Source organism: Chinchilla lanigera, unplaced genomic scaffold, assembly GCF_000276665.1.
Source record: "Chinchilla lanigera isolate Chin_1 unplaced genomic scaffold, ChiLan1.0 scaffold00044, whole genome shotgun sequence".
NCBI lineage: Eukaryota > Metazoa > Chordata > Mammalia > Rodentia > Chinchillidae > Chinchilla > Chinchilla lanigera.
The window spans coordinates 3,948,286-3,961,790 of record NW_004955445.1 but is presented as its reverse complement, the minus strand read 5'-3'; positions in this window follow the sequence as shown (position 1 = coordinate 3,961,790).

The following is a 13,505-nucleotide window of genomic DNA, read 5'->3' as shown; positions in this document are numbered from 1 at the left end:
CTCCACTCTTTCCTGCACCCTGACTGGCTCAGAGGCAGCACTAATCACTGCTTCCTCCTCAGACTCTTGGTTTCCTCTCTTCCTTTCAAGGAAGCTTGGTCAGGTTGTATTTCTGCCTTCCCTGAACCCTAGAACTGCACCAGGCATTCTCAGTAGCATAATGTTTTTAGTGAATGAGCATTATACCTTGCATCTAGGTGTCCCTGAAGAGCCTCATGGGGTCGTAGTTGAGGTTTTTTCAGAGGTGGTTGGATCTAGTGTGTGACTGATTCTAGGTGCAATGCTGGCATTAAGGGTGGGTGATTACTAAATCACCGATTGGTTTAGCACCACCCTAATTCCAGTACTGGGAAACAATATAAGGCTCAGAAAGAGCCTTGTTTTCTCCTTCCCTTTGCTTGCTTTTACTGTCTTCTGCTTGCTGTGATCTGGTTGTATTCTGTGTTACACTTCTGCCATGTCACCCTGCCTTTGAACCATCCACTTATGGACTGAAACCTCTACAAACTGTGAGCTAAATAAACCTTTCCTCCCTTAAGTGTGGCTGTCTGGTATTTTGTCTCAGTGGGAGAAAAGTAATTGAGACAATGAATATTGAATAAAAGAATCAGGAAAATGATTTGAGAGGAGAGATTTCTTTTAGGAGTACAGTTTTGATAACTTTGAAAAGCTCCTTTATCATTATGATTCTATTGGAATCTTTTCATCCTGAGTCACTCTCTGGTCATTTCTATTTTCTTAGAAATTAGCTTTCTAGAGACTCCCTACACTGATTTTATGCATAGAATGCTACTAGTTCAAATATTACCAATTTATCTGAAAAGCTATCACAGTTGTCCATTGCAATTTTGTGCATCTGTGATTTATATCTTCTTTTCCTCTCATTCAGGCTCACACTTTTGTTATAACCACTGAATCATTGAATAGAAAAACCAGTTTCTACACGTACTTAGTAACTCCATTGCTTTTTCAGATTTCTATTTTTTTCTAAAATTCTTTTTAATTTATTCATTTGCTTTCATTACTTTCCATTATTTGAAACTTAGGTGTACTTGCTATTAGCTTTCTCTACGTAATAATGAAATTACTTGATGCTGACTTTGCCTTACCTCGCAGTTTGGGACATACACCATAACTCTTATCTCTAGCATGTCACTGCTATTTTTCTCTAAATAACATGTGATTGCAGTTTTAATTACTTTTCTTAATAGTCAATTAACAATTTCCTCAAAGGATGTCCTAATTTAAGTATCAAATATTTTTTTAAATTGCTGGGTCTCTTGCATAATAATCAGAGACAGTATGGCTGTGAAATGCAGTAACACTTCATATTTTTGTCAAGAAAATGTAAAAACAATCATTATTTTTAAGGCTCGCACATCAATCTATATATTTAACCTAGCAATTCGTTGTATGATTTCTTTTCTTTCTCTTTTTTGGTAGTGGGAATTGAACTCAGGACCTTGTGCTTACCAGGCAGGTGCCGTGCTGCTGAGCAATACCCCCAGCAGAGTTTGTTTTCTCTACCACTAAAAATACATTATTTTGAATTATACAATCATTACTAATTATATAAAATTATTATTTCATTTACTAAAAATGACAACAGTTTTGAAATACTGTATATAATATACAAACATTGCATGTATTATCTCACTAGTCACTGCATTAATCCAAATGTATCTTGATTAATGAATAAACTGAGGCATAGAAAAATTTAATTAACTTCTGTAAAGTCCTTTAGCTGACAGAAGAATCCACATTCACATCTGACCATCTTGTTTACTACACATGACATCAATTGCGAGGTCAGTATATGTAAGCTGTGGTCACCTATAAAAGGAACTTCATATTTTACAACAATTTCATATGCTATTCTTTCCTTACTGTATTATGAATATTTTCTCAAGCCATTAACTTTTTATAAACTACTTTATATGACTATATACTATTCCATTTTATTAATGCTTCAGCATGTACTTAGTCTCTATACTTTACATATACCAAATATCTCTAACCAATTTCTTGGCCCAGTATATTATTATTTATGGTCATTTGATAACAGTGTAACAGATAAGGTATGTGCTCATCTATGAATGTGATAAAATATCAAAAGTGAAAACCAGAATCAAGATTCATTTACATTGTAAGATTCCTTTATCTATATTTTCCTTCTCTGGAGAAATGCTATGCCAAGTAGATTTGATGTTACTGGTAAAATAAAGCACATTTCTTTGCACCTTTGCTAATTTTTCTAATTTTAAAGAATTGTCAATAATTTTATAGGTAAAAGTGGTCCTTTTTCTTGTCTCCCACTCACACCATAATTTAGAGTGTAATGAAGATATCATTTTTTTCATTAATTCTATTTTGGGGACTGTTTTGTAGAGCTTATACACATAGGTTCAGCATATATGAGATTAATATTAAGTATTTTTAATATGTTGATATTGTTTAAAAGGAGACATCTCTCTCTCTCTCTCAATCAGTACTTCTTATTTATTTCTGGTATGTGGGGATGTTATAGTATCTTATATTTCTTTTTCTATCCTAAAAATTATTGGAGCTACCATTGTTATGATTGTTTTTCAAATGACTCCCCGGTGAGCTTATACTTTTATCTAAACTTATAGTACCATTTACAAATAATGAATATTTTGTCACATGCTTGACAATAATTTCACTTGCTCAATTTTTTGGTGGTGCTCTATAATTCCACTGGTTACAACTTCAGGATATTATTGAAGTGATAGTAATAGAAATTGGATGTTCATATTTTAATTGTAATGCCTCTGTGTTTAACTTTCTTTCATACAATGTCAGCTATTGTTTTCAGATGGATTTTTCTTTAAGCCAAATAAACAATTTTTAAATTCTTAGTTTACTAGTATGATTATTACTAAGGACTCTATAGAATTTATCTTATGACTTTCTATCTTGACAAAAAATTTATGGATTTCACAATTGTAACTATGTAGTTCACATAGCAGTCCATGTGTAAGTTTTGCATGATAATGATAGAAATAATGTTTATATATATATATAAGTTTTCTATTCTGCCTTGCTGATCCTGTGGATTAATATTTACTTAGAAGTATTTCTGTCTGTATCTATAAAAGACATAGTTATTATTTGGGTGTATTTATGTTTGTGTAGTGCGTGATTATTGTTTTTCTGTGTGTGATTATTGTTTTCAGGTAGATCTAAAGAGGGAATTAGTATTTGGAACATGAAAAAAGGAGCATAATCTATTTGTATATATGTATGGTTTTGTTTTAATAGGATAATGAGAAAGAGGATTATCTTTTCAATTTAAGATTCTTTATGCTGTAAATATAGCTATACTTGGCATAAGAAAATAAAACAATAGAATAGAATAGAAAATCACAAGACATAATACACGTACATAAGACTTTATATGTTATAGAGCCTCCACGATAAATCTACAAGATTGATGGACCATTTAATAAATTATGCTTGGGCAATTCTATATATAATTATATAAAATAGAATTTCAAGCTCACACTAGATACAAAAATCAATTTCGGGTGGATTTATCATTTAAATATGAAAGATAATATTTTATTTCAGAAGGAAGTTTATATCTCATATCATTGGAATAGAGATTTTATTATACATATGAATAAAGTAGGAGAATATAAAAATAATATACCTGATAATATTAAATATGACTTTCCATTAAAAATATAAAAGTAAAATGACATATCACATAATGAGAGAAGGTATTTTCAAGATACACATTCAGTAAGGGCTAGCACCCATGAGTTAGGGACAGTACCTTAAAAACAATAAAAACAGAAGTAAAAAATTATACTAAAAGAATTGCAAATGGATATAGAAATGGCCCATCAACAAAATCACTGATAGTCGTGCATGTATAACAAAACTGTAGCTGGCTGTTTTCAGAGGTCCTTGAGCCCTTGGGAAGCTGCAGTGGCACAGAGGGGCGTCAAGTTTAAGTGACTGAGGAACATATGTAGACAGGGGTACATCAACAGGTGTGCAGAAGGGGGAAGCAGGGGCTTCATGGCGCCTGTATCAAAGGACTTAAGAAAACCAAAGGGAAAATGGAAAGTGGTAAGAGAGGAGGGAGGAATAGATGTAAGAGGAAAAGTGGTCTTAGTCTGGAGAGATCTCAAATTTCTATAAAAAGCACATTAAACTTCCCAATATCCTTCGTAAAATCAATGGTTAAACTGTAATAGTCAACTTGATTGACTTGGGAACACCCTACGGCATTAATATTGCACACTTCTGCATCTATCTGGGTGGGTTATGGAGTTTGGCTTTGGGTCTATATCTAATCTTTGTCTCCTTCCTCTCTGGCACCTCTCCCTTGCTCTGCTTCTGAGCTGCCCTGAACTTAGCATCTTGTTTTCTGCCTTGTCCTTCCTTCATGGTGTTTCTGCCTCTCAGTCAGCCAGCCATGGACTGAATCCCCTAAAACTGTGAGCTAAATCAACCTCTCCTTTCAGTAGTCTCGAGTGTGGGGCATTGTGTCTCAGTGATGGGAAAGCTACGTAGTACACCTGTCATTGAGAGAAGAAACAGACACATTTCTGAGTATGTAGCCAGCAAAGGCACAAGAAGGGTTTCCTTTGATGCCAAGAGGCTCCTCTGTTTTGAACTAATGGCTCATTTGCACTTACAAATAAATTGTGGAACTTTAGCCTACCTCCACATCTTGCAGACAAGAGAATCATAGCACTGGAACCAGCCTTTGCTTATTCTCAGATACTCAAGAACCACAATCCTCCCTTATTGCCTTCCTGTGCTTTGACAGCCTGTCTTCAGGAGCACTTGCTCAGGAGCAGAAGTCTCCAGCCATCTCAGTCAACCAATTAGATGTGAGGAAAAAGATTTCAAAGGCTTATGGTTCTGGATGAGCAGTCTGGAGGTCTAGTGATACACTTTATGCTATCCAAGTCTTTGACATAATTGTTGAAAACCAGTGCTGAATGATGAAGTGATAAAAATGTCTTGGTCAGGACTAGTTCCAGAGGGGAAAGACACTGCATTGTAGCACTGGGCTCATTCTGAATACAGCAGTTTACCACAATGGTGTGGGGTCAAGAATTAGTCAATAGAAAATAACTAAGAGAAAGGTAGGGATATGGAGGATTGTGGGTAAACCAACCTAATAGGGAGATGGTGGAGAATAAGAAACCTGGTTAGCTACTGATGGTGAGCAGATTCAGAGGATGGCATGGTGGAGGGTTCTATCTAAACTGACTTAATAGAGTTCTTGATAAACCTAGGTTTTACAAGGAAGTGGACAGCTATACCTAGTTGAAAATTTAGGAGCCTAATGCTTGCTCAAGCAAATAATCTTTGTCACAAGTACTCTCATAACTTATAGAAATGCTTTTGCTTTCTTTCCTTCATTTTTAGATTTTTAAAGTCTTTTTTAACTTACACATCTCCTTCTCCAAACCTCACAATTTTGGCCTAACATTTGTTGAAGAAACATACCATTAAACATACATACATGTAGAATTCTCCTCAGCATAGGTTTTGTTGATTGATATGCCCATGACGTCCTTTTGGTATTTTTTCTGTGTTGTATGGAGGGACGAATGTGTCATCTCTGTCTGCCACAAGTACTTAGTAAGTGGAGTGGTGGATTGACAACTGGTGGTCAACTTGTAACACCCAGCTGAACTGAGTAAGCATGGTTCTGGGTGTGTGAGGCCCACCTGAGGACTGTTGCCAGTAACATAAGAGGCAGAACTGCAGAGGAAGAAGAGAGGCTGTTGAAGCTGAGAGAGGCTGTAGGGAGCTGGTAGAAGCTGTTAGAGCCTGTTGGAAGCTGTTGAGAAGCTGTAAGTAGCTGCTGGTTCTCTTGGAGGAGCTTGTCATGTTAGCTATCCTGATGAACTCAGCTGTTTTTATCTTCAGAGGAGCTTGGGGTCTTGTTGGCACTGAGTGTGGCTTCAATTTACTTTGGAGGAGCTCTGGTCCTCACTTTGGGCATCGCTTCCTGGTTCTGGAGGGGAAGATGGTGCACTGCTCAGTCTCCTGGAGAAGCTTGTCATGTTGGCTTTCCTGATGGGAACTTGGCTGTCCTGATCATTGGAGGATCTTGGGTCCTCACTGCTTCTGAAGATGGCTGTGATACTTTTCAGAGGAGCTGTGGTTCTAACTTTGAGCATCACACTTCCTGGCTCCAGTGCCGATCCCTCACTCTGTTAGCACAGACCCTTCATCCTACTGGCACAGATTTCCTAGCTTCCACCACTGACCTTTGGGCCTTCCCAGTGCAGACCTGCAAAACAGGCATGAATAAGATGTTGTCATCACTCTAGGTCTCAAGCTGGACACATGAGAAGCATTGCTATGGGCTCTAGGTCTTCTGCTGAACTTGTGCAGGATATTGCCCTAGGATCCAGGCCCTTACCTGGTTTCTTTGGTCTTTAGTGTGTGAACAGATTTCCTACACTCTCTTGTATGTGATTCTTTGGGTGACTATTATAAAAAATCTTATAAAATGTGTCCTATATTATGTTGTTCCCCTTGCAAAAACCCCCAACCAACACAGGTGGTAAGAGGAAGATGTGCTTTTACTCCCACTGAATTGCCATTACTGAAAAATCTGTCAACTAAGATTGTTGAGGATGTCAGGGGTCCTGAACTTTTCATATATCATTAGGGGGAAAGTAACATGATACAATCTTTTGAGAAAAGTTCTGATAATTTTAAACAAAACAGACATTTAGTTTGGAGATCACTCTTAAACATTTATTCAGTATGGAAAAGAGAACACATATTCACAAAAATAATTTACACAAGATTATTTACAAAGCTTTATTCAAAATAGCTCAGACCTGGAAACATGCTGTGTGGCCATTAACAGGCTAAAGAACAAACACATTTGTGATATCTGTGCAAATGAATCGTAGTCAACAATAAAAATATTAAGCTAATGGTGCATGCAGTAGTATAGTAGAATCGAAAAACATTATTGAGTTATATGTGAAAGAAGCCCCACACAGAGGAGGATATTTTGTATGATTCTATTTCCTGTCAACTTCTAAATTTTTGCTTTATTCTTCATTTTTCCCGTTCCTGTTATCAGATGCTTTCTGCATGTTTTTCAAGTTTTTCTATTTATCTAGAAACTTGAAACTTTGATCTACTTCTGTTAAATAGTCCTTTCCTGTTCTGTGTAAAATAAAATCATCAAAATTAAAATATGATTATTTTTTTCGAAGCTACAAAATCTAATATATGCTTACTATCTGTTATTGTCTTATTGTCATTATAATAGTTTTCTTTAAATATATTTTCTTTTAACAATTACTTTAGCATTTCAGTGAATTTTACAATCATGTTAATGATAACTGAAGTAATGTTTTTCATTATCTATTTTTGCTACGTTTTATATTTCTATTTTTTACATTTTTTCATATTTTAGACTGAAATAATTGAGAATGTTTTTCAAGAAAGGCATTAAATGTAATTCATTCTTTTGAAGTTACAAGGCAGAAAACTATGTGAGGTAACAGATCTGATAATTAGCTGAGTATAATGATCATGCAAAGTGTTCATATGTTAAAACATTATATTGCATCTTATAGGTAAATTCAATTATATTTGATAGTTAAAAATGTAAGAATAAATCGCAATTTGTGCATTTAAATTATAGGGCAAAATTCTTGTATATAAATATGGAAAGACTCCTGGGATTCCTCTTAACATGTATGAATGCAGGATATGGAGATTCCATCTGCTTAGTTTTTTTAAATTATTGGCGGTATATTTCTTTATCTTAGAATTTCAGAAATTTCCTCACTAGCTTTCAAGACATATGTGGCTTTTCTTGAAGGAGAAAAGATCAGGAACAAAGCCAACCATTTAGTTATTCTGTAAATGATGCTCACTTTACAGTGTTTAGTAGGGTCACACATAGAGGAAAAAAAATGATAGTAGGCTGAGAAAGAAAACCCAGGAAACCTCCAAATCTACAGAAAGAGTAGAAGAGGAGCAAGGGGCACTGCAGAGTGAGAAGTGAGGAAGGAGGTAAAATGGAAGGGGCAGTTTTAACAGAAAGTGGGAGAAGAGTCTCTAATGTAAAGAACTAATAGAGAACCTTACAGGTGAGCTCCAGTATGAAGCTAAAAGTATAGAAAGAACGTAGTCGTATTAAGAGAGTAAGTGACGAGAAAGAGAGACAGAGACAGACACAGACAGACAGAGTGAACAAGAGAAACACAGAGACAGAGGAAGAGAGATAGAGAAGAAGAAGAAAGAAGAAGGAGGAAGATCAAGAAAACAGAGAAGAAGAGAGAAGAGGAAAAGAGAAGAGAGGAGAGGGAGAAGCCGTACATGAAATTTGCAAAGATGTGTCATTATTAATTTTGTTTTAATATTGAATATTCAACAATATAAAGAACACTAAAGGAAAGACTTCTTTCTCTACATCTGTAATGGTTGTAAATTTCAGCTGTAACCCCACATTTTTTAAAATTTAAGTCATGCAAAAATACTAATCTTTTAAAGATTAGTGTGGTCTTTCTTCATCTTTATTATGATTGTCTTTATTATAACTATAATATCAGTTTAACTTAAGCTCCTTCTATTAATTTCCATATTTCAAGGACTTAATCTTATATTTTTCTCTTAATTTCTTTTTCATTCAGTAGGTTCTCAATTTTTTGTTACTTTTTAAATATCCTCCATGGGCATGAAAAAAATAATATACACTATATATTAGTTGTTCTGAGAGTTTGGTTTATGTCTATTAGATCATATTTACTTTTAATATACAAATTTACTTTTCAGTTCTATTTTATTTTGCTTCACATATTACGATGTGTTGTTAAATACATGCAATTTTTAACTTCTTACAGGTTCTTTGAGAATTGAAATTTTTTATTGATATGTGCTGCTGTAGTTTACATTAAATGCAAAAACTTTTTGCCTAAAAATCTACTTAATCTAATATACTGTGACCAGAATTTTTGTTAATATTTTCATTTTTATCTTTTAAATCCTTTTCTTTCAAACTTATTGTTCTATCCTATCTCATGTTAACTGGATTTAGGTGTTTTTAACAGTTGATTAGTCCAATTTTACAATCAATGTCTTGAATGATCTGTGACTGGAATTTTAAAAATAACTACAGGAGTTAATACCAAATCTAACTCCCTTATTTTACCTTGATTCCCCTTGTTTGTTGAAAGCTACCTGTCAGCTATCAATAAGCCTGATTTGCGATCATATAATCTTGTTCCTGTGGGGGTTAGGGATTTCTACACTGACACAATTTTAAAAGAATTCCTTGGATTAGCAGTTTTTAGATCACACAGGCAAAGTTAACTCAAACTATAAGTTTCACTGAGGGCCATTGGGTGATTGCACATTGCGTGAGGAAGAAGTTTCCCCTAATGGTACACTCAAAACTTACACAGGTAAGTGTAAACTCCTTTTGGGTAAGGAGCTGGATTATTCTGTATTATAACTTAGTTCTCAGGATTTAACCATTGGAGATTCTGGATACTACAGAGACTTATACTCCAACATCCACCTTCCATGAGAGAAAAGCTGGTCTCCCATCTTCCTCAAATTCTTGCAATTGAATGCTGTATATAACTCGAGATTCACAGAAACCTTCTCAGTAGCTCTCTGTCTCTGTGCCATTCTGGTGTGTGCCCCACTTCCTGTCACACCTATGTGCTTTAAGGTATTTTCATATTTTGCCTTGTTTTTCAGAGATAAAAAGATCAACATAACAATGAAATTGAGTTTCAAAATAGCTTAGTAAGACAGTGAGAATAGTTGATACATTGCCTATTGCTGTCTTCTAGTAGTTACGCAGAGTAGAGGATATAGGCATAATATCTTGTCTATACAGCATTAGCACAAAACTTTCTTTTTTCATATTTTATCTGATCCAAGCTTTTAGGTTTTTGGTAGCAGGAGGCTTTTAGGCTATCTAGCCCACTGTATTTCTCCGAGAAAGGGTTTCAAGTCACACATACATTGAACCAAAGAAGAACACCAAGTTTTGGAAACTTTCCTATCAACTATACATAGAAGTGACCTTCTGCTGCAAATTAAAAAAACAGCAGACAGAGAAGAATCACCTCGCATCTTCTCAAGAGTTAGATTTTGGCCTCTTTGATGTTTGTTTGTTTTTCTGTGAGGTCCTGAGATGATAGCACACTCTTGGGGGAATTGGATTTGCTACAGAAAAGTTTTGATGTACTGTTGGGGAAGAACAAAGCTCAATTAATTTGCTCTTCAACTTGAGGAGTGAAGCACAGTGGGAGGAAAGCTCTGGGGCTTTGGATAACTATCCAAATCAAAAGGACTGGTGCTTTTCAGGGAAAATGAAGTACAAGAGTGCAAGTAAAAGATGAGAAAAACATGATGAAAATCGAGGCAGTTACACGTTTCTGAATTTGTTAGATGTTTTACCGTTCAAGTATCTGCATTAGAAACTTAAAATGACGTTTTTGAAATAATGTTTAAATGTATGTATGTGCACTAGCTGATTATTTAAAATTAAAAATCCTCTTTATTGTTTGAGCCACAAAGTTTTTTTTATTTTTTTAACAGTGGTGATCACTTTTATTGTTTTTGAAAACATAAAGGGATTGCTTTAGAATTCATTATTCTAATTTTGATTTAAGTATTGGACACAACTAAAAGTAAAACATAAGCATCCCACAATGAATGCAGTTCTTATTTGTAAGGGTCTTTGTACATTCAATAGAAAGAGCATAAAAATTATGAGATATTTGAAGCAAATATGTGGACATATAAAAACTCACATTTTCTTTATCATTCATATTTCATGGTAAATGCGTGCATCAAGTTACTGACTCCAAAGGTGGAGCTGGTTCCTTTCTCCCCCCTTTGTTATTCAGTCAGACTTTAACTTTCAGTCAGATCAGTTGCTTCCCACTCAACTCCTGTGGATTGCAAACCTCCCCAGTAGAGTTGCATAGCAACTGCCACTCAAACTCACCTGCAAAAGGTTAGTCCAACATCTTTTATTTTTTTCTTCAACTATTTTGAGTCTAGAAATAAGCAAGCCAGCTGGTAGTCTTCTAAACAGAGCTGCTGAGATCTGCTTTTTGTTTTTTCATACAACAATATTGTCTTTCCAATTGTGGCAACTAAATATATAGCGGAAAGAACACACTCTGTAAAGGGGTAGAGAACATGAGATCTAGGCTTGTCTCTGCCAGTTACTGGTCATGTGATGATAATCACTTCCTTTCCTCTTTCTTGGCCTCAGTTTTCTTATTTGTTGAATGAATTAATTAAACGACGTGATCATCTAGATTGCTTCCAGGGCTAACATTCTGGTGGTCCCTTGGAGGAAGCACTTGTGATGACACTGTGCTACGTGGCCTTCCATGTTTCTCCCAGGCTGCCTCGTTGTGTATTACCCCTGCTCTTGCATTCCATTAGAATGGTATCTTTTGGAGGATATAAAGTGTGCACCACACCCATCTTTTATGCTTAAATCTAATATTTTAAAAAACTACAGGGCAGGATTTTGGAATCTCTGCTTCTCTGCTTTCTGAAGCTCAGAGAGGTTAAGTGCATTCACTGGGGGAACATGGCAAATAAATATCAGCACTGGACCTGGAGCATGAGTTACTGGACTCCCCAAGGCCCTTTAACCAGATTTTGTAGGGCCGCTTTCCTTTGTTTTTAAGGACTTATGTGTGCATGAAGAAAATAAAGTCAATTTAATCTAGTTTAAGTTGCAATTCAGAATTAATTAATTAATTAAAAATAACAGCTTAAACAAATGAAAGCACTCTCTATATAATGTATCAGGCTTTAGCCTGAGTCTTCCCTCTTCCTCTGTAAACTCTGTTTTCCACTGTTGTGGCTTTGTTCTAATGCAAGTACACTCTGTCCGGTAATGTGATGACCCTAAATTCCAAGCCTTTGGGATCTGGATTAAATGTTGGGTCTCCCTATAATTCATACATTACCATCCTAATCCATGATGTAAAAACATCAAGACAGACTTAGAGAGACACTTAGAACATGAGGGTGGATCTCTTATAAACAGGACCAGCCTCTTCATGGAAGAGGTGTGAGAGTGACCACCTGGGGCTTCTGCCATGTGCAAACACAGCCAAAAGATGGCTATGAATCAGCCAGGACTGGGACTCCCCAGAAAACAAATGTTACAGCTTTTTGATCTTGAACTTCCCAGCTCTCAAAACTTATGAGGTGTAACTATTTGTCATTTAAGACATCCAGTCTCCAATTACTGTTATGACAGCTCAGACAGACTAAGACACCAACCTCAGAAGCCCCAGATAGATCCTTTCCCCCAGGATTTCCAGATGGAGTCATGAAGTGAAGTTGTGTGTTGTCAACTTCAGCCATCTGCCCAGGGTCCTGGTGACCAGTGGGGAGCCAATACTTTATCTCTAGATCTGGACTGGTTGCTCAACCCTGCGGTGTATGAGGGTAGTATTGGCCTCAGTTGGCTATGAGGATGGAAGCAATGGCGCCCATGGGCTGGGAGAAGAAAACTACGGTACCATCGGCAGAAACGCAGTAGGTGCCGGATGAATAAAACCCAACATTCATCCATGACCGATGTTTCCACTTGAAAATTGAGAGTGAACAGCTGTCAGTGTCACACTCAGAAATGATGCAGCAAGAAAAGAAACACGGTTTTGAAGCTCTTTATTCTCTGTGTAGTATTTTTCAGCTAAGCCGACTGACAGTACATTGAGACAATTGTCTGTTGCCAGGTTGTAGCTCTGATTGACACAAGAAAAAGTTTATTGTATATAAATCTCTTCTTCTTTTGCCCTTCATGCTACAGCTTGGATATTGTCTCAGAAACAGTTCTGAACAAAGAGAAGCAATATTATGGGTAGATAGCAATTGGGAAGGAAACCTGCATGTTCTTCCTTTAATATTTCTTTAAACTATCCTTACTGTGCTTCTTAATGACCTCTGCATCAATTCTGGGATGTTGGTGTCCTCACTTGACAAGGAGTGCTGCTTCTCCTCACAAACACAGGCAGAATGTCAATGTTCACTATCCTGTTATTTGCAGAGAGTATTAATATGTCATCTTTATCTTGATGTGAATTCTTCAGAAATATCTGGTCTTTTTTGTTTATTTGTTTGTTTTTGTTTTTCTTCCAGTACCAGAAATGAACTCATGACCTTGCACTTTCAAGGCAGGTGCTTTCCCACTGAGCTAAATCCCCAGTCCCAGAAATATCTGGTCTTTTCTCAGATGAGCTCACAGAATAATTTCTTAATAACTTCACAAGTGTCTTGGTTACTTTTCTCTCATTGCTGGGACAAAATACCTGATGCCCAAAATTAAGGAAGGAAAGATTTATTTCTCTTACAGTTTGTGGAGGTCTTAGTCCATACTTGGCAGGTTACAAGGCAAAGTGGCACATGGCAGAGGGCTACAGCTCATGGCAGCAGAACACAGCAAAAGTAACAAGTACAAAAGCCAGGAATGGCTGCAAGCAGCCTCT